General features: G+C 57.8%; 1 long non-coding RNA gene across 1 annotated transcript; it reads right to left on the bottom strand.

The window, feature by feature from the left end:
* Positions 1 to 2,559: 2,559 nt before the first annotated feature.
* Positions 2,560 to 9,017, bottom strand: LOC140599485 (uncharacterized). Its single transcript, XR_012002373.1, has 3 exons — positions 8,770 to 9,017; positions 8,184 to 8,381; positions 2,560 to 3,717 (listed from the first exon to the last, which is right to left on the bottom strand). It is a non-coding gene; the product is annotated as an uncharacterized lncRNA (long non-coding RNA).
* Positions 9,018 to 12,290: the final 3,273 nt, after the last annotated feature.

The raw sequence follows: 12,290 nt of genomic DNA, 5'->3' as shown, positions 1-12,290 counted from the left end.
TGGCTGGGGGGGGCATGGAGGCGAGTTTACAAGCATGGCACCTGCTCCTTCACTGGCCCAAGATCCTGCCACGTGCTGATCCATCACAGCCAGAGGCTCAGTGGAACTGCTGCCAAGCATATGGTTTTTGGGTGCCCCGGAACCCCTCACTTTGGAGGTGCCACAGAACCCCAAGTCTCCTGGGGATGTGTTGCTTTGTCATAAACCCCTCAGGGGAACTACAAATGTCAGCCACCATGCTTAGTCCAGGCTCCATGTGGACGCTAGCTCAGAGCAAATGAGAGATGGAGTGAGCCTAAGAGGGGCAAGGACCCCGAGAGCATCCCTGGGCTCCACAGGGATCTGCTGGGGAGGAAAGAGAGCTGGAGGACATCCCCACCTGGCTCCTCAGGAGCAGAGAGAGGACATGCCTGACTCCCTGGGCGGTGTTGCCACAGCTTCTGCTGTCCCGTCGGCCTCATGGGCTGCTGAGACCCATGGTCATCGCTCAGGGTCCCCCGAAGCCATCTTAAAGCCTGAGTGGAGCAAAGGCCGGAGCATGCATGAAGGGACAACCATGCAAGGAGGCCATGTGACCACGCAGGCAGATCTTGGAATGCTGCATCCATGAGCCAAGGAGAGCGGAGAGTCAGTGGCCACCACCAGAAGCTAGGAAGAGGCAAGAAAGGCCCTGCCCACACCTCCAGATGTCACTGGAAGATTTCAGACTTCCAGCCTCCAGGATTGGAGGATCATAAATTTCTATTGTCCTAAGCCCCTCGGTTTGCCAGACCTTGTGATGGGGCCCCAGGACCCCGAGGACACAGACAGGCTGGTGAAGTGACTGTTGGAGAGTGGGCTGAGTGGCAGGGCAGGGCACCAGAGGTGGGGGAAGCCTGTCCAGGCCATGTCTTCGGGCAACCTCATGGCCTGCAGGCACTCCAGGGCCTGTCTGGGATGCACCTGGAATGTGTACCACCCAGGGCCGAGGCCTGTCACAACACTGACAGGGACTTTCATAGGCCCCCCAAGCCCCGCCTGGCCAGTCCCAGCACCACGCCTGCCTCTCCAGGGTCTGGGGCTACCTGGCTGCTTGGGGCAGGCATCCATCCTCCAAGGCCTGGCTGCAGGGGTGTGTGAGAGGGTATCTCTAGCTCTCCACCTCTCCCACCCCCCTCTAGCCACCTCCTGGCTGTGCACAAACTCAGTTCCACGGTGGAAGAGGGATGAAGAAGACCAAGTCCCCAAGGACACTGGCCTCTGAAGGCCAGAGGGTGCTTCCCATAGCTCCCTGAGGCTCTCGGAGGGCTCCCTGGGCACATTCCAAGCCCTCCTCCCCATCTCCCACCCCGTGCCCCCTGCCCCACCCGCACACTCAGCCAGGCCGCCCTTGACCATGAACCCAGCCGCCAGGGCTCTCAGCAACCAGGAACTTGCTTCCCCCTAGGCTGGCGGGTGGAGCGGGGCACCGGGGGAGGGAGGCTGGGGGGCTCCAGGCAGGGCAGGGGGTGGACCACAGAGGGCCATCCCAGCCCCTGGAGCCACCCCATGGGGCCCGGCGGAGGGGGAGAAATACCCCCGACACTCACCAGCATGGAGCCCGCGTGCCAGCCTTCTCAGCAGTCTTCCCGGAGCCAAGAAGGCCTGTCCTCCAGGAGCTCCGAGTTGGTCTCCCCCCCACCCCTCGCACACCCCTGCACTCATGCACAGTCACACGCTGGTGCACACCCACGAGCGTGTACGTACAGGCTCATGCGTGCTCACGCACACCCACAGGCTTGCACGCATTCACACGCCCCTGCTATGGGGCCCAGTGAGCCAGGGCCTGGGAGGTGAGGAAGGAGGGTGTGCAGGTCCTGGCGGGGCCCCTCAGAGAGCAGGGCCAGGGACCCCCCGCTGGAGGTGCCTCAAGCGGGGGAGCCCTGGGTACCCTGAGGCATGGGGTGGGAGCAGAGGGGACCCCCCCACCACTGGGGGTGGGCGGCGGCACTGGACACCAGGCTTTGCCCAGATCCCCTTCCAGGCGGAAGATGGAAGTTGGCTTTTGTCTGACCTGGTCAGACAGAGCCGTTTTGTGGGATAAAGGCTTAACGCTGGGTGAACACGCAGAAAAAGCTCGGTGCTGGCCCTCTGACAATCCCATTGTCTGGGGCCTGAGCCCAGCGGTTGGGGCTGAAAGCGCCAAGTTCATGACATTTCAAAGAGAAATGATACTGGGGAGGAGGGAAGGGGGGAGGGAAGGGTGTGCAGGAGACACAGAATCTTCAAACACCCAGCGACAGCGCTGGACACGGTGCCCCTGGGCAGCTCCTCACCCCCCTCTCAGACCGGCTCCCTTTCTCAGGCAGTGGGATAGGGGAGCCAGGCGCAGGAGGTCAGGGTCACCAGAAGCTGCTGTTTGCAAGGTGAAGGTGTAAAAAGAAGGCCAAATAAGCCGTGTGGAAGCTTCCAGGACCGTTAGTGCTGGGGAGCCTCGGTCAGCGCAGGCTCTCATTGTCCTCACCGCCCCGGCAAATGAGAATTTGCCAAAAGGACTTTAGGTGAAAAGGGAGTTTATTTTTTAAAAGAAACACCGTGTTATTGTTTTCTTTCATTTTTATTATTGTTATTACCAGATCCTTTTTTAAAAAAATATTTTCTTTGCCAGGGAGGTTCCATTTTTATGTTTCATTTGTTTCACGTGCCTCTGCAAAGGCAAATAATTCGGGAGAGAAAGCGGAGTCAGGAAATTGAATGTGTTTTGTCTCCAGCCAAGTTTCCCTTGAGTGATTTCGTTTGCTTTCTGCCTGGCAGAGAAGGCTCTGCGCTCTCGGACCTCCAGCCTGCTGGGCCAGGCAGGCAGCCCGCCATCCTCCGCCCCACCTCAGGTGGCTGGGGGTCGGGGTGGGGAGCTCGGCACCCCTCAGCCCATTGGCCAGGTAAACCATCCTCCAGAAGAACAAAAAAAACGTGGCCTTGCAGAATCATTCTCCTGCAGGAGAAAATAGGATTAGGCCAAAGTATCAGCAAGGTAAGTCGGATTAACAGCAAGGTTCAATACATTTTGGCATTCTTGTGCAATTTTTAATTGTACAAAGGTATATGTTTCCCTTGCCTGGTTTTATTTAAAGAGGCTGTTTGTTTGTGCCCACGAGGTAAACGATGAGCGATAAGGCTCTGTGTGGAATTGGAAACGGATAACCTTGCAAAATGACATTTCGCCCTGCAACGTGTGACACGCACGGGCAGATAAAGGCAGCTGTCTACACCCATTCTTTGTTAACGCCTCTTGCCCCCTGGCGTCGCTTTCATGGAAGGACACCCCTCGCGCTGCTGCAGAGGTGTCTGCCAACGGGCTCCTTCCCCACAGGCAACCACAGAGGTGACTGTGCGCCGATTCATTTTTTAAATACCCAGAGTGGGTGTTTAAAAGCACACCAACAGGCACTGCAGAATTTGATGCCAAAGCCCGTTGTTGATACTATTGAGAAAAAAAGAAAGCCTAGCTCTAATGCATTTTGCCACATGCAGAGGAAGGCTAGATTTGCTAATCAGGCTCTTGTCTTAGCAGGATTTCTTTGGGCCGAGGCAAGGGAACAATTATAATCGTTTAAGTTTGCAAATCATTTAGCAATGAACTTGGGGAGGGAGGTGCGGAGGGCTGCGGGTCCCCAAGGTAGCCAAAGCCGGCTCCCGAACCAGCGGGAAGTCATCGAATCCGAAGGTCGGTGGCATCTCGGATGGTCCTTTTCAGGATCACTGCAGACAGAGAGCCAGAGGGGACAGAATCAATCCAAAAGGTTTTTGAGGTTCTGGCTGAGAGAGAAATGCGCGTTTGCGGAAGCTTGGGGCCAAAGGAAAAGAAAGTTATGCTTGATCAAAGTTGCCTCTGTGGGTGGGGGTTTGCTGGGAGGGAGGTGGGCGGTGGGATTCGCCTTCCGCTGCGGACCTCACACGCCCGGCCCGCCGGTCGGCGCGGTTCTGCACCGGCAGTTTCTATAGCTGGAGACAGGTGTCCCCAGAAGAACCGAGCAGGGTCAGAAGTCTGGGAAAGTTGTGGCAGATGTTTGTGTGCTTCGGCCAGCTCGGGAGGCAGACTGCTTTCCTCCCGTGGCGGGAATGGAGAGAGAAGTTGGTTTCCTGTGAGCAGCTGGCCCTGCCTAGGCTGTTTCGCTGCTGTCCCAGGGAGCTCCCTGCAGCCACCCGGGAGGTGCCAGCGGGCACTTCTGCAGCTATCTTGGGGGGCCGGGGTGCGTTTAGGTGAATTCCGGAAGTCTGTCATTCCATTTTGATCAACCTGGTGAAGGAGGACCCAGGGATCTGTTTATTTTTTAGATGTTTGCCGTTTCCCAGATTTAACGTAGATACGGGTGTCTCTGCAAACGGCGAGGGAGCCTCCTGCAAGGCAGAGGAGTCCATGTTTCCACGGCTCGGCTCAGTTTGCAAATTCATGCCCGAGTGCCTCTTTAAAAACTGATTGATGATCCCACTTATTGCTAAGGCTGCAGGGCTCCTGGACCCATTATTCTCTCTCAGGTGGGGTAAGACCCGACACCTCTTCGATCTAAACCGTGTTCTGGTTACTCAGCACACACGTTTAAAGGTCTTTATTTCCACAAGACAGCTGACAGTTCTAAAGGCTCAGGAATCTGACCCATTCTGCCTCCTCTTCTCCCCATCTTTATTTTTTTAAAGATTTTTTTTTTTTTAATTGACAGAGGGAGAAAGAGAACACAAGCAGGAGGAGCAAGCAGCAGGCAGAGGGAGAGGGAGAAGCAGACTCCCCACTAAACAGTGGGCCTGATGCAGGACTCGATCCCAGGACCACCACCCCCCCCCACCGCCACCCATCATGATCTGAGCCGCACCACTGAGCCCCCCAGGCTCCCCTCCTCTTCTCCCCATCTTTACGCTATAACATTTGGGGGAGTGTTCCTTCACTGGAGTCTGTATCTCTGCACGGATTCGTTTTCCCAGGTGTCTGACCTCAGTACCTGAGGCCCGGCTGCAGACGCTGTGTGATAGGAAGAAGTGAGTCCAGCCCACCTGCACCCCACCCTTCGTCTCTGGCTTGTTTTTGAAGGAACTCCGAGCTCAGTGGGACACAGAGGGGTCCCTAGCCTGGGGCAGGTTGACCAAATGTCAGCATGGGAGACGAGGACAGAAGAGCCTGTGTGGGGAAAGGGAGTTCCATCAAAGGGGTACAAAATATCAACCTGTACAATGACTCCCACACCTTTGGCCCTTGATGTTGACCTCTGCTAACTTCCCTGGGCTTGTTCGTAACCAGCAGAGGTATTGATTAGAGGGATGCTGCCTTTATGGCTATCCATAACATGTTTTGTTTAGCTAGAATTTAAAAGTAATGGTGAACCATCATCCCAGGTGAAAGAGTATATACCCTGAAACCCTCGGAACAAACAGAAAAGGGACGTGGGGGCAACACTCTTCTTTACTCTTTGGAGGAGGGGGCCGAGGGGAGGAGGCAGTTGTGTTTCCTAAATCCAGGGACCGCTGGAGAAACCCAGAGGCCGAGCCTTTTCCTGCAGGCCTGCACTCCTGCCTCACTATCTCCAATCCACAGGCACCACAAATAATCACCAACACAGAGACAAGGGGGCCCTTGGCCACCTGCATTTGTGCCTTTGTCAGCCTTGGGACCGGGGGGAATGGCGGCTTCCAGCTCATAGGGTGGTGGACCCAAGCTTAAAAGATCCAGGGTTGGGGGGAGTCTGGATATGAGCTGGAGCCGGACCTCCAGCTTCACCATGGCCAGGAAGTGCAAGCTGCCTCGGGGTGCCCAGCAAGCTGATTACTGGGTGCTGGGGTTCCTGGCCCAGGCAGCCTTCTCCCACAAAGGCCCCACCTGGGGCTGCCCGAGGTCCGAGCCCTGAGTCAGGCCTGAGCCTGAGCTCCTGACTAGGCTCTTGTTTTTTTCTCAGGAGAGGGGGTTTGGAGGTGCGGAGTGTGCTGGCAAAGCACAGAGGAACTATTAGGGTGTCTCCTTGGCAAGAACTCATCCCGAGAGCCAAGGAGGCCAGCTAGGCTAGACCTTAGGGAGGCCCTGCCAGGTGTGTGCTGGGACAAAAAGCCATGGTCGTGGTGGTAGGTGTTTGGGGTGGTGTCCAAGTTAGAAACCTCCTTCCTTTGTGGACTTGAAGGAGGGGCAGGGAGCACACAAGAGGCCTTCCAGTGAGCCTTGAAGTCCCAGTTCCTGCTCCCCACTGCTAGCCTGGGTAGGGGAAATGAGATAAACCCAGCACAATCACAGAACCCTCTCTGGGGGGGGGGGGGGGGTGCAAACAGAAAGGGAGAAGTGGAGATGGGGAAAGAGCAAGTTCATTCCCCAAAGGGCTTTATTATAAAAGTCTGGAAGAGAACAAAGCGGGAACTGTTAATGTTTGTAAGTGTGCCTATTTCTTTAATATTTGTCTTCTCTAAATATAGCATCTAATAAAAGATATCTTAAAACCCCTGAATTGGGCCGAGTCCAAAAGCTGTCTCTTGGCCAAGTTCACACACATCAGCTCCCTCCCTGGGCATCCTCACACATTTTATTTATCCTTCAGTTTATCCAAACTTATTTTTGAACCACACGAATGCAGTTTTATTTGGCTAGTAAAGATTGTGTTTAACTCATTGAGTATGCATTGTAAAAGTTTTGCAGTCAAATGCCAACCCGAATTCCAAATTGGGAAGTTAAATATTTGTTTTTAATTTTCTGGCTTAAAAATGTTAACTAACAGAAATGATTCTTTCTGCTCTAATGTGCTTGCATAAATGGGGTTGTTATTGGAATCTTCCCCTAAAACAACATTTGCTTCCTGTCCTGACACATTGTGTTTGGAAACTCGACTCTTAGGAGCAATTTTAATATGTATAAATAAAAAGCAAGTGCTTGACCTTATAGTGTTTTGGTACAGAGGCTTATAGGAGGCAGGAAAATGAGAACACAGCATTTGTATTATTATTTGAGAAGCTCGATTAAAGACAAGTTTAAGTAAAAAAAATGTATTTTGTGGGAAATTATAGAAGAGCTTGCTTTACAAAAAAAATATAGGCACCAAAGACCCCTTAATGTTTGTCCTTTTAATATTATAATTGAAGATTGAGTAAATAATTTAAAATCTGGAATTTTGTAAAAAAAAAAAAATCCAAGATTTAATCTGCCAAATATGTCAGCTGTGTTGCAATATCTTGCATTTACCAGTTCATATGTGTCACTTTCTTAAATTAAGCAAATTGCCCTTTTCTTCACTGAGTGCCACTACAGGACAGAAAAGACAAATAGGTTTGGAGCTGACCTCACACATGTAACCCGCACGCCCTTGTGGGGAGTGAAGCTGCAGCAAACTGTGCCTTCTCTGGGGAGGTGTATTTCCAGGTAAACCAAACTGCAAACAGTTTAAAACCCTCTGCTTAAAATAGACTCTCAGATGATGGTGAAAATGAACCATCTGACTAGAAACCAAGATGAGATCCATTATAGAGATCACAGTATTCCAGCAGCTCCTCACATTTGACTTTTTTGAAAAACCATGTTTTGGGGGGATGAAGTCTGAAACCTGGGGTGGGGGGCACCTAGAAACACGTAACAACCCCAACAAGCAGATTGTGGCTGTGTCTGAACTGCAAGCCACTTCCTCCCTCTCCGCTTTATCTTCTAAAATCTAGAGGAAGCAGAGATGCCCCCTCCTACCTGCGGCTGGGTCTCCGCGGGCCACCAGCCCCAGAGTAAAACGGAACCTCACTTCTGCGTCTGTGGACCGCACACCAGAGACCCTCTCTTCCCCTCCACTCGGAGTGAAGTAAGTGCCCTCTGCACCCCCCTCCCGGTCTCACGTCTCTTTCCAGCCAGGTAGGGCTTGTGCAGACGGAGACCACTCTCCACCGGCATTAGGGTATCCCCAGGGCTCCTGCTGGAGACACGTGTGCAGGGGGTGGCCACGTGTACCCAGAGCTATGTAGGTGTCAGTGGGTCAAACACAACCATTCCATATCCCCTGGCAGTTTGAACTCCACCAACCTTCCTCCTCCCCCTCCTTCCGGGGAGAACCTCGGGAAGAAAGGGAAAGAGAGGCATAGCTTTCTGGTGTCTGAGGTGGGCAGGGATGGAGGAGCTTCTAGGAGGCAAGTTATTTCCCTTCCCCAGACTCAGCGATTCATCCGGTCACCAGGTAATTCTCTGGCCCCCTCATCTACAGCCAACCCCATTTGAGATCTACCTGGAGAAACTCTGGGGAGGTGTGCTCCGTCTCCTTGGCCCCTCTGAGCTCCAGGACCACCTTGGGGAAGCCCTCGCTGCCACCCGGCCACAGCCCCACAGCGAGGCAGGCCTTCCTCCCTGGGCATCCCGGCTCCTGCATCCGTTTGACTCTCCTCCCCAGATCCGCCTGCCGGCGCCCACTCCTGTCCTCGTGGTCCTGCGGGAAGAAGGGACAGGGAGGTGTTTCCTTTCTAATTGTACTTAATGCTTCCTCTAAAAACCAGCGGGAGGAGAGACGGCGGTCTAAGTCCTCTCGCCACCCTGCGCCATCTCCTTAGCTAGGAGAGCCCCTGGATTTTAAGAAGCGACCTCCCCGCTCCCCTTCCGCCCCCATCCGCCGACCGCCTGCCCTGAGAGCGGCCCCGCGTGGATGCCCCGTGCGTGGGCGCGCGGCGGGCGCAGGGACGCGAGTGCGCCCGGGCTCTGGAGGGGACCGTTCTGCACCGCGCAGGCCTGCGGGAGGGAGGAGGAGGAGGAGGAGGAGGGGGCCGGGCCGCGCCGCGGACCCGAGACAACCGAGCTCCCGGGCGCCTGCACTTGCTCACCTTCCCTAGGTGACCTTCAGGCCCGCGGCGGCCGGGCGGGAGCGGGGTTGACTGGCTCGTCCCCGGTGCCCGCGCCGCGCTCGCTGTGCAAAATGAACCCTCAGTGGACGCTCCTGACCCAGCGCGCCGGCGGCCGCTCCCCATTCACACGTCCCCGCGTAATGAATTCGTCCATTTAGAAACATTACAAGGAATATTGGAGATTGACTGCCAGAGGAAGTGACACTTGACCCTGGCATCCCGCGCCCGGGAGGGGACGGCCGCGGGCTTCACAATAGGAGCCGCCGGGCAGCGCCTCCGGTGGTGACCGCCCTGCCCTCCCGCGCTTCCGCGGGGCCCCATCCCCGCCGGGTCCCCTTCCCGGCCCGGGGCCCCATCCCCGCCGGGTCCCCTTCCCGGCCCGGGGCCCCATCCCCGCCGGGTCCCCTTCCCTCCCGGGGCCCCATCCCCGCCGGGTCCCCTTCCCAGCCCGGGGCCCCATCCCCGCCGGGGCGCCTGCCCTCCCCGGGGCCCCATCCCCGCCGGGTCCCCTGCCCTCCCCGGGGCCCTTCCTCGCCCCTCCCGCCTCGCGCCTCCCGCCTCGCGCCTCGCGCCGCCTTCCCTGCTCTACATCTTCTCGCAGCCGCGTTTCAATCAAACTCACTGGGATGGCACCGAGCAGGCGCCAGGGACAAGGAATGCGGCGCGGGCAACAACGCGCGGACAAGCCCCCAGCCCGGGGCCCTGCGCTCCAGCGCCCCCACCACAGGCGCTCCGCGGGCGGGGGCCCCACCCGGCCCGCACGGGCCCCGGCCCCGGCCCCGGGGAGAGCGGGCGCCCGCAGGCTCGCTGCCCTCGGGGATCGCGGGCTGGGGGGTCGGGAGGGGCTGGAGGGGACCTCGCCGCAGTGCGCCGCGCCCCCGCTGGCCGTCCGCGGCCCCGCGCACACCGAGCCCTCTCCGCGTCCCCTCGGCGTGGGGGCAGGAGGCGGGCGTGGAGGCGGACCCGGGCGCATCGCGCGCTCGCACCGGGCTCCCGGGACGCCCTGGCCCAGGAGGCGAGCCGGGGAGGGAGGCTCGGGGCCGCGGGCTGACGCCTGGGGGGCGCGGAGAGTTCGCAACCACAACCCGGGGGCCCACGCGGGTCCTTGATTTCGAAGCCGGGGCGGGCGGGGCGGCTGCGGGCCTGGGGCGCTCGAGCGGGCTGGGCGCGGCGCGGCGGGCTCCGGACCCGGACCCGCCCAGGCTGCTCGGCCTGCAGGTCCGGCTGCGCCTTTTGTTCTGGCCGGTGGCTGTAATTTCACATAAAATGCCTATTAGAATCACGGCGGCGGCAACACGACTGTCTCCTTGTTTTGCCACCAACTAACAGGATTAGCCAACAAGAGCGAGATTTAAAATTAACCATAAAAATTACAAATTGCAATTCATTTAGCTGCCCATTTACGACATTAAAACACATACATAAATGAACGCATATTCAGAGGGTTGACGAGCCCAGGAGAAGCCGCGTGGCTGAACTCCGGCCTCCAGACCCAAGAGCTGGAGCCTTGATGCCAGGAGAGAACCCACCGTCCGGATTCGCACTGTCCTCCCAGGGACCAGAAAGGGACCTCGCAGGTCCTCCTGAGGACTTGGGACCACCCCGGGGCCTGCTGGGCCCGAGCCCCTAGGAGCTACTCGCTGGAAGGGGGCTGTGTGGGGGAACAGGGCAGCACGGAGGGGAGAGCGCAGAGCGGGAACCACGCCTCTCTGGGGAAAGCCACCGAAAATCCGCAAAAGTGATTTGAAAAAAATCCCAGGTTGGGGCGATTCCTGTCCTGGTGCCTGGAACGTGAGGACTGAGAAGGGGCGGGTTAGTGCCCTTTGTGGAGGGGACAATCTGGAGCCAAAATCCTTCACTCCAGTGGCTTGCACTCTGGACCTCCTTTAGGGAGCAGGCCCACCCTCTGGCCTGGGGTGAGGGGTGGGGGGGTGGGGCATGTGGGGACCCCACGGCCTTGGCCTTTACAACCCAGTTTCTGCTTTCACTGAAGTTATTCCCGTTACAGGTGCCTCAAATCCTAGAGTTTTGTCTAAGCAGCAGACACAGAGGGAGACCTGATTTCTGGGGTCCCCATGGGTGGAGGTGGGTCAGCACAGGAGAGGGCAGCCGGCAGAGTTCTCTATGCTTCCCCTTGGCCAAGCAGCGCTCAGAGGGAACGCTGACCAAGGCTTCGCTCCCACGAAGCTGGTTTTTGGTTAGTTCTGGAGATTTCGTTCCTAGACCAGATGGTTTTTGGTAAGGGACACAAGCACCCCTGGTCTCCGGCTCAGACACTGAGCTTTCCTGGGGAGGTGGCATTGCCCCCTGTGCGAGCAGTCAGCAGGGGGCGCGCTCAGCCGCCTCGGTCGCACTCACCTCCAGCCCTGGTGAGCCTCTGTGGGCTGTGGTAGGTGGGGAGCTCCCCGCTTCGCTCCCGGGGCAGGGGGTACCCCTCAAGTCGGCCTGCGTCCATCGGGCTGCTCCCCGACCACTTGGGCACATGCCGGTAAGCGCTCCCCCTGATCCGGGAGTGCGCTATGGCGCAGTGTGGAGGGCGGGCGCCGGAGGGCTAAGGCAGAGCCACCGGAGCCCAGAGCCCGGGTCGGACCTGGGCAGGCAGGTCTGGAGCTGGGGACGCCCGCAGTGTGGCCTTGGCCCCAGCGCTCTATCCCAGGGGCGGAAGAAAGAGTGAGACGCGCACCCTAGTTCTTTCTGGATGGACAGTCTCCCTAAACTCTTGGCCAAGTCCAGAGGCAAGTGTGCCTTCTCACCAGGATATTCTCTGGAACAAGTCTGTTTCCACCAGAGCAGAGGCCTCCGCCGATAAGGTGGGGGTAAGGGTGGTGGGGGAAGGGAGGAGGGAGGTGAGCTCTTGGGTCTGCTTAGGAGACCCTTCCTGGCACTGACACCGTAGTCACACACAGTGTGATTTCTCTCCCCATCCTAAACCTGCTCCAGGGCCGGGTGGGGCCCACAGAGAAGGCTCCTCCCACTTGGAAAAGCCGGGATGCAGGGGAGCAGACTTCCAGAAGCTCTGTGGAGTCGTGGGCCCCTTGACATCACGGTGAGCAAGGCCCCGGCACTTCTAAGGGCTCCCAGGATAGGGTGGGCAGGGAGTCCAGGTTGCGCCAGCCCCCGCCCCACCCCATGCGGGAGAGCCCCACCATCCAGGCCCCCAGCTGCTCCCGCCAGGACCACCTTCAGGCCCCAAGAGAGAGGGGCGCCCCAGCCCAAGCCCCGCCCTGCACTATCAGCTCGCCCTGGAAAAGGGAGTGAGCCGGTCAAGAATTTGTTTTCCTGCTCCCTGGCTGGCTTTATCACCCTAGTACACGGAGCCAGAGACACAAAAGGGAGTTTGTTCTTGAACTCCGCCAACAACCGGGCCAGATCCAGATCGTGTTTCCTTTTCTTCCGCTCACGCTCACGCTCACGCTCACGGTGGTCCAGTTCCCGGGTGCGGGGAGTGGGAGGCGCCTTTGTTCCGCTGACAAAGACCGGAAATCCAGCCAGGGATTGTC

The sequence above is a fragment of the Vulpes vulpes genome, chromosome 7 (assembly GCF_048418805.1).
Source record: "Vulpes vulpes isolate BD-2025 chromosome 7, VulVul3, whole genome shotgun sequence".
Lineage (NCBI taxonomy): Eukaryota > Metazoa > Chordata > Mammalia > Carnivora > Canidae > Vulpes > Vulpes vulpes.
The sequence above is the reverse complement of the archived record's forward strand: the minus strand, read 5'-3'. Positions and strand labels throughout refer to the sequence as shown.